We start from the raw sequence: 9,117 nt of genomic DNA on the forward strand, positions 1-9,117 counted from the left end.
AATTTGAGGACTTTTTGAGGAGTTTTTTGAGGACTTTTTCGAGGATTAATTTGAGGACTTTTTGAGGACTAATTTGAGGACTACTTTGAGGACTAATTTGAGGACTAATTTGAGGACTTTTTTAAGGACTTTTTTGAGGGCTTTGTTGAGGACTAATTTGAGGACTTTTTCGAGGACTAATTTGAGGACTTTTTGGAGGACTTTTTTGAGGACTTTTTTGAGGACTATTTTGAGGACTAATTTGAGGACTAATTTGAGGACTTTTTTGAAAACTTTTTCGAGGACTTTTTTGAGGACTATTTTGAGGACTAATTTGAGGACTACTTTGAGGACTAATTTGAGGACTAATTTGAGGACTTTTTTAAGGACTTTTTTGAGGGCTTTGTTGAGGACTAATTTGAGGACTTTTTCGAGGACTAATTTGAGGACTTTTTGGAGGACTTTTTTGAGGACTTTTTTGAGGACTATTTTGAGGACTAATTTGAGGACTAATTTGAGGACTTTTTCGAGGACTAATTTGAGGACTTTTTCGAGGACTAATTAGAGGACTTTTTTGAGGACTTTTTTGAGGACTTTTTTGAGGTCTTTTTCGAGAACTTTTTTGAGGACTTTTTCGAGAACTATTTTGAGGACTATTTTGAGGATTTTTTTGAGGACTTTTTTGAGGACTAATTTGAGGACTTTTTTAAGGTCTTTTTTGAGGGCTTTGTTGAGGACTAATTTGAGGACTTTTTTGAGGACTTTTTTGAGGACAATTTTGAGGACTTTTTGGAGGATTTTTTTGAGGACTTTTTTGAGGACTACTTTGAGGACTAATTTGAGGACTTTTTCGAGGACTAATTTGAGGACTTTTTCGAGGACTTTTTTGAGGACTTTTTTGAGGACTTTTTTGAGGACTTTTTCGAGAACTTTTTTGAGGACTTTTTCGAGAACTATTTTGAGGACTATTTTGAGGATTTGTTTGAGGACTTTTTTGAGGACTAATTTGAGGACTTTTTCGAGGACTATTTTGAGGACTAATTTGAGGACTTTTTCGAGTACTAATTTGAGGACTTTTTTGAGGACTTTTTTGAGGACTTTTTCGAGGATTAATTTGAGGACTTTTTGAGGAGTTTTTTGAGGACTTTTTCGAGGACTACTTTGAGGACTTTTTGGAGGACTTTTTTGAGGACTTTTTCGAGGACTAATTTGAGGACTTTTTTGAGGACTTTTTCGAGGACTTTGTTGAGGACTATTTTGAGGACTAATTTGAGGACTTTTTCGAGGACTAATTTGAGGACTATTTTGAGGACAATTTTGAGGACTTTTTGGAGGAGTTTTTTGAGGGCTTTTTTGAGGACTTTTTTGAGGACTACTTTGAGGACTAATTTGAGGACTAATTTGAGGACTATTTTGAGGATTTTTTTGAGGACTTTTTTGAGGACTAATTTGAGGACTATTTTGAGGACTTTTTGGAGGACTTTTTTGAGGACTTTTTCGAGGACTAATTTGAGGACTCTTTCGAGGACTAATTTGAGGACTTTTTCGGGGACTTTGTTGAGGACTATTTTGAGGACTAATTTGAGGACTTTTTCGAGGACTAATTTGAGGACTATTTGGAGGACAATTTTGAGGACTTTTTGGAGGAGTTTTTTGAGGACTTTTTCGAGGACTAATTTGAGGACTATTTTGAGGATTTTTTTGAGGACTTTCTCGAGGACTAATTAGAGGACTTTTTTGAGGACTATTTTGAGGACTTTTTGGAGGACTTTTTTGAGGACTTTTTCGAGGACTTTGTGGAGGACTAATTTGAGGACTTTTTCGAGGACTAATTTGAGGACTTTTTTGAGGACTATTTCGAGGACTAATTTGAGGACGTTTTCGAGGACTAATTTGAGGACTACTTTGAGGACTTTTTTGAGGACCTTTTTGAGGACTTTTTTGAGGACTTTTTGAGGACTATTTAGAAGACTAATTAGAGGACTTTTTTGAGGACTTTTTTGAGGACTTTTTTGAGGACTTTTTGAGGACTTTTTCGAGGACTATTTGAGGACTATTTTGAGGACTAATTAGAGGACTTTTTTGAGGACTTTTTTGAGGACTTTTTTGAGGACTTTTCCGAGGACTTTTTTGAGGACTATTTTGAGGACTTTTTGGAGGACTTTTTTTAAGACTTTTTCGAGGACTTTGTTGAGGACTAATTTGAGGACTTTTTTGAGGATTTTTTTGAGGACTTTTTTGAGGACTTTTTTGAGGATTTTTTTGAGGACTTTTTGAGGACTTTTTCGAGGACTATTTGAGGACTATTTTGAGGACTAATTAGAGGACTTTTTCGAGGACTAATTTGATTACTATTTTGAGGACAATTTTGAGGACTATTTTCAGGACTTTTTCGAGGACTTTGTTGAGGACTAATCTGAGAACTTTTTAGAGGACTTTGTTGAGGACTTTTTGGAGGACTAATTTGAGGACTATTTTGAGGATTTTTTGGATGACTTTTTTGAGGACTTTGTTGAGGACTAATTTGAGGACTTTTTCGAGGACTAATTTGAGGACTTTTTTGTGGACTTTTTTGAGGCCTTTTTTGAGGACTTTTTTGAGGACTTTTTTGAGGACTAATTTGAGGACTTTTACGAGGACTATTTTGAGGACTAATTTGAGGACTAATTTGAGGACTTTTTCGAGGACTAATTTGAGGACTTTTTCGAGGACTAATTTGAGGACTACTTTGAGGACTAATTTGAGGACTAATTTGAGGACTTTTTTAAGGACTTTTTTGAGGGCTTTGTTGAGGACTAATTTGAGGACTTTTTCGAGGACTAATTTGAGGACTATTTTGAGGACTTTTTTGATGACTTTTTCGAGGATTAATTTGAGGACTTTTTTAAGGACTTTTTTGAGGGCTTTGTTGAGGACTAATTTGAGGACTTTTTTGAGGACTTTTTTGAGGACAATTTTGAGGACTTTATGGAGGACTTTTTTGCGGACTTTTTTGAGGACTACTTTGAGGACTAATTTGAGGACTAATTTGAGGACTTTTTCGAGGACTAATTTGAGGACTTTTTTGAGGACTACTTTGAGGACTAATTTGAGGACTAATTTGAGGACTTTTTCGAGGACTAATTTGAGGACTTTTTCGAGGACTAATTAGAGGACTTTTATGAGGACTAATTTGAGGACTATTTTGAGGACTTTTTCGAGGACTAATTTGAGGACTTTTTTGAGGACTTTTTTGAGGACTTTTTCGAGGATTAATTTGAGGACTTTTTGAGGAGTTTTTTGAGGACTTTTTCGAGGACTATTTTGAGGACTTTTTGGAGGACTTTTTTGAGGACTTTTTCGAGGACTAATTTGAGGACTTCTTTGAGGACTTTTTTGAGGACTACTTTGAGGACTAATTTGAGGACTAATTTGAGGTCTTTTTCTGGGACTAATTTGAGGACTTTTTCGAGGACTAATTAAAGGACTTTTTTGAGGACTTTTTTGAGGACTTTGTTGAGGACTAATTTGAGGACTTTTTCGAGGACTTTGTTGAGGACTTTTTGGAGGACTAATTTGAGGACTATTTTGAGGACTTTTTGGAGGACTAATTTGAGGACTTTTTCGAGGACTAATTTGAGGACTACTTTGAAAACTTTTTCGAGGACTTTTTTGAGGACTATTTTGAGGACTAATTTGAGGACTACTTTGAGGACTAATTTGAGGACTAATTTGAGGACTTTTTTAAGGACTTTTTTGAGGGCTTTGTTGAGGACTAATTTGAGGACTTTTTCGAGGACTAATTTGAGGACTATTTTGAGGACTTTTTTGATGACTTTTTCGAGGATTAATTTGAGGACTTTTTTAAGGACTTTTTTGAGGGCTTTGTTGAGGACTAATTTGAGGACTTTTTTGAGGACTTTTTTGAGGACAATTTTGAGGACTTTTTGGAGGACTTTTTTGAGGACTTTTTTGAGGACTACTTTGAGGACTAATTTGAGGACTAATTTGAGGACTTTTTCGAGGACTAATTTGAGGACTTTTTCGAGGACTAATTAGAGGACTTTTTTGAGGACTTTTTTGAGGACTTTTTTGAGGTCTTTTTCGAGAACTTTTTTGAGGACTTTTTCGAGAACTATTTTGAGGACTATTTTGAGGATTTTTTTGAGGACTTTTTTGAGGACTAATTTGAGGACTTTTTTAAGGTCTTTTTTGAGGGCTTTGTTGAGGACTAATTTGAGGACTTTTTTGAGGACTTTTTTGAGGACAATTTTGAGGACTTTTTCGAGGATTAATTTGAGAACTTTTTGAGGAGTTTTTTGAGGACTTTTTCGAGGACTATTTTGAGGACTTTTTGGAGGACTTTTTTGAGGACTATTTTGAGGACTAATTTGAGGACTTTTTCGAGTACTAATTTGAGGACTTTTTCGAGTACTAATTTGAGGACTTTTTTGAGGACTTTTTTGAGGACTTTTTCGAGGATTAATTTGAGAACTTTTTGAGGAGTTTTTTGAGGACTTTTTCGAGGACTATTTTGAGGACTTTTTGGAGGACTTTTTTGAGGACTTTTTCGAGGACTAATTTGAGGACTTTTTTGAGGACTTTTTCGAGGACTTTGTTGAGGACTATTTTGAGGACTAATTTGAGGACTTTTTCGAGGACTAATTTGAGGACTATTTTGAGGACAATTTTGAGGACTTTTTGGAGGAGTTTTTTGAGGACTTTTTTGAGGACTTTTTTGAGGACTACTTTGAGGACTAATTTGAGGACTAATTTGAGGACTATTTTGAGGATTTTTTTGAGGACTTTTTTGAGGACTAATTTGAGGACTATTTTGAGGACTTTTTGGAGGACTTTTTTGAGGACTTTTTCGAGGACTAATTTGAGGACTTTTTCGAGGACTAATTTGAGGACTTTTTCGGGGACTTTGTTGAGGACTATTTTGAGGACTAATTTGAGGACTTTTTCGAGGACTAATTTGAGGACTATTTGGAGGACAATTTTGAGGACTTTTTGGAGGAGTTTTTTGAGGACTTTTTCGAGGACTAATTTGAGGAATATTTTGAGGATTTTTTTGAGGACTTTTTCGAGGACTAATTAGAGGACTTTTTTGAGGACTATTTTGAGGACTTTTTGGAGGACTAATTTGAGGACTTTTTTGAGGACTATTTCGAGGACTAATTTGAGGACGTTTTCGAGGACTAATTTGAGGACTACTTTGAGGACTTTTTTGAGGACCTTTTTGAGGACTTTTTTGAGGACTTTTTGAGGACTATTTAGAGGACTAATTAGAGGACTTTTTTGAGGACTTTTTTGAGGACTTTTTTGAGGACTAATTTGAGGACTTTTTTGAGGACTTTTTTGAGGACTACTTTGAGGACTAATTTGAGGACTAATTTGAGGTCTTTTTCTGGGACTAATTTGAGGACTTTTTTGATGACTTTTTCGAGGATTAATTTGAGGACTTTTTTAAGGACTTTTTTGAGGGATTTGTTGAGGACTAATTTGAGGACTTTTTTGAGGACTTTTTTGAGGACAATTTTGAGGACTTTTTTAAGGTCTTTTTTGAGGGCTTTGTTGAGTACTAATTTGAGGACTTTTTTGAGGACTTTTTTGAGGACAATTTTGAGGACTCTTTTGAGGACTTTTTTGAGGACTTTTTTGAGGACTTTTTCGAGTACTAATTTGAGGACTTTTTCGAGGACTTTGTTGAAAACTTTTTCGAGGACTATTTTGAGGACTATTTTGAGGACTTTTTGGAGGACTTTTTTGAGGACTTTTATGAGGACTAATTTGAGGACTATTTTGAGGACTTTTTCGAGGACTAATTTGAGGACTTTTTTGAGGACTTTTTTGAGGACTTTTTCGAGGATTAATTTGAGGACTTTTTGAGGAGTTTTTTGAGGACTTTTTCGAGGACTAATTAGAGGACTTTTTTGAGGACTTTTTTGAGGACTTTTTTGAGGACTTTTTCGAGAACTTTTTTGAGGACTTTTTCGAGAACTATTTTGAGGACTATTTTGAGGATTTTTTTGAGGACTTTTTTGAGGACTAATTTGAGGACTTTTTTAAGGTCTTTTTTGAGGGCTTTGTTGAGGACTAATTTGAGGACTTTTTTGAGGACTTTTTTGAGGACAATTTTGAGGACTTTATGGAGGATTTTTTTGAGGTCTTTTTTAAGGACTTTTTTGAGGACTCTTTTGAGGACTTTTTTGAGGACTTTTTCGAGAACTATTTTGAGGACTATTTTGAGGATTTTTTTGAGGACTTTTTTGAGGACTAATTTGAGGACTTTTTTAAGGTCTTTTTTGAGGGCTTTGTTGAGGCTTAATTTGAGGACTTTTTTGAGGACTTTTTTGAGGACAATTTTGAGGACTTTTTGGAGGATTTTTTTGAGGTCTTTTTTAAGGACTTTTTTGAGGACTCTTTTGAGGACTTTTTTGAGGACTTTTTTGAGGACTTTTTCGAGTACTAATTTGAGGACTTTTTCGAGGACTTTGCTGAAAACTTTTTCGAGGACTATTTTGAGGACTATTTTGAGGACTTTTTGGAGGACTTTTTTGAGGACTTTTATGAGGACTAATTTGAGGACTATTTTGAGGACTTTTTCGAGGACTAATTTGAGGACTTTTTTGAGGACTTTTTTGAGGACTTTTTCGAGGATTAATTTGAGGACTTTTTGAGGAGTTTTTTGAGGACTTTTTCGAGGACTATTTTGAGGACTTTTTGGAGGACTTTTTTGAGGACTTTTTCGAGGACTAATTTGAGGACTTTTTTGAGGACTTTTTCGAGGACTTTGTTGAGGACTATTTTGAGGACTAATTTGAGGACTTTTTCGAGGACTAATTTGAGGACTATTTTGAGGACAATTTTGAGGACTTTTTGGAGGAGTTTTTTGAGGACTTTTTTGAGGACTTTTTTGAGGACTACTTTGAGGACTAATTTGAGGACTAATTTGAGGACTATTTTGAGGATTTTTTTGAGGACTTTTTTGAGGACTAATTTGAGGACTATTTTGAGGACTTTTTGGAGGACTTTTTTGAGGACTTTTTCGCGGACTAATTTGAGGACTTTTTCGAGGACTAATTTGAGGACTTTTTCGGGGACTTTGTTGAGGACTATTTTGAGGACTAATTTGAGGACTTTTTCGAGGACTAATTTGAGGACTATTTTGAGGACAATTTTGAGGACTTTTTGGAGGAGTTTTTTGAGGACTTTTTCGAGGACTAATTTGAGGACTATTTTGAGGATTTTTTTGAGGACTTTTTTGAGGACTAATTTGAGGACTTTTTCGAGGACTAATTAGAGGACTTTTTTGAGGACTATTTTGAGGACTTTTTGGAGGACTTTTTTGAGGACTTTTTCGAGGACTTTGTTGAGGACTAATTTGAGGACTTTTTCGAGGACTAATTTGAGGACTTTTTTGAGGACTTTTTTGAGGACTATTTCGAGGACTAATTTGAGGACGTTTTCGAGGACTAATTTGAGGACTATTTTGAGGACTTTTTTGAGGACCTTTTTGAGGACTTTTTTGAGGACTTTTTCGAGGACTATTTGAGGACTATTTTGAGGACTAATTAGAGGACTTTTTTGAGGACTTTTTTGAGGACTTTTTTGAGGACTATTTTGAGGACTTTTTTGAGGACTATTTTGAGGACTTTTTTGAGGACTTTTTTGAGGACTATTTTGAGGACTTTTTAGAGGACTTTTTTGAGGACTCTTTTTTAGGACTTTTTTGAGGACTTTTTTGAGGACTTTTTCGAGGACTTTTTTGAGGACTATTTTGAGGACTTTTTGGAGGACTTTTTTTAAGACTTTTTCGAGGACTTTGTTGAGGACTAATTTGAGGACTTTTTTGAGGACTTTTTCGGGGACTTTGTTGAGGAATATTTTGAGGACTTTTTTGAGGACTTTTTTGAGGACTCTTTTGAGGACTTTTATGAGGACTTTTTTGAGGACTTTTTCGAGTACTAATTTGAGGACTTTTTCGAGGACCTTGTTGAAAACTTTTTCGAGGACTATTTTGAGGACTATTTTGAGGACTTTTTGGAGGACTTTTTTGAGGACTTTTATGAGGACTAATTTGAGGACTATTTTGAGGACTTTTTCGAGGACTAATTTCAGGACTTTTTCGGGGACTTTGTTGAGGACTATTTTGAGGACTAATTTGAGGACTTTTTCGAGGACTAATTTGATGACTTTTTCGAGGACTAATTTGAGGACTATTTTGAGGATTTTTTTGAGGACTTTTTTGAGGACTAATTTGAGGACTTTTTCGAGGACTAATTAGAGGACTTTTTTGAGGACTTTTTTGAGGACTTTTTGAGGACTTTTTTGAGGACTTTTTTGAGGACTTTTTCGAGGACTAATTTGAGGACTATTTTGAGGACTTTTTTGAGGACCTTTTTGAGGACTTTTTTGAGGACTTTTTCGAGGACTATTTGAGGACTATTTTGAGGACTAATTAGAGGACTTTTTTGAGGACTTTTTTGAGGACTTTTTTGAGGACTATTTTGAGGACTTTTTTGAGGACTATTTTGAGGACTTTTTTGAGGACTTTTTTGAGGACTATTTTGAGGACTTTTTAGAGGACTTTTTTGAGGACTCTTTTGAGGACTTTTTTGAGGACTTTTTCGAGGACTTTGTTGAGGACTATTTTGAGGACTAATTTGAGGACTTTTTCGAGGACTAATTTGAGGACTATTTTGAGGACAATTTTGAGGACTTTTTGGAGGAGTTTTTTGAGGACTTTTTTGAGGACTTTTTTGAGGACTACTTTGAGGACTAATTTGAGGACTAATTTGAGGACTATTTTGAGGATTTTTTTGAGGACTTTTTTGAGGACTAATTTGAGGACTATTTTGAGGACTTTTTGGAGGACTTTTTTGAGGACTTTTTCGAGGACTAATTTGAGGACTTTTTCGAGGACTAATTTGAGGACTTTTTCGGGGACTTTGTTGAGGACTATTTTGAGGACTAATTTGAGGACTTTTTCGAGGACTAATTTGAGGACTTTTTCGAGGACTAATTTGAGGACTATTTTGAGGATTTTTTTGAGGACTTTTTTGAGGACTAATTTGAGGACTTTTTCGAGGACTAATTAGAGGACTTTTTTGAGGACTTTTTTGAGGACTTTTTGAGGACTTTTTTGAGGACTTT

This window comes from Phymastichus coffea, unplaced genomic scaffold (genome assembly GCF_024137745.1).
Source record: "Phymastichus coffea isolate CEN01 unplaced genomic scaffold, Cenicafe_Pcof_1.1 PCOF00030, whole genome shotgun sequence".
Classification (NCBI taxonomy): domain Eukaryota; kingdom Metazoa; phylum Arthropoda; class Insecta; order Hymenoptera; family Eulophidae; genus Phymastichus; species Phymastichus coffea.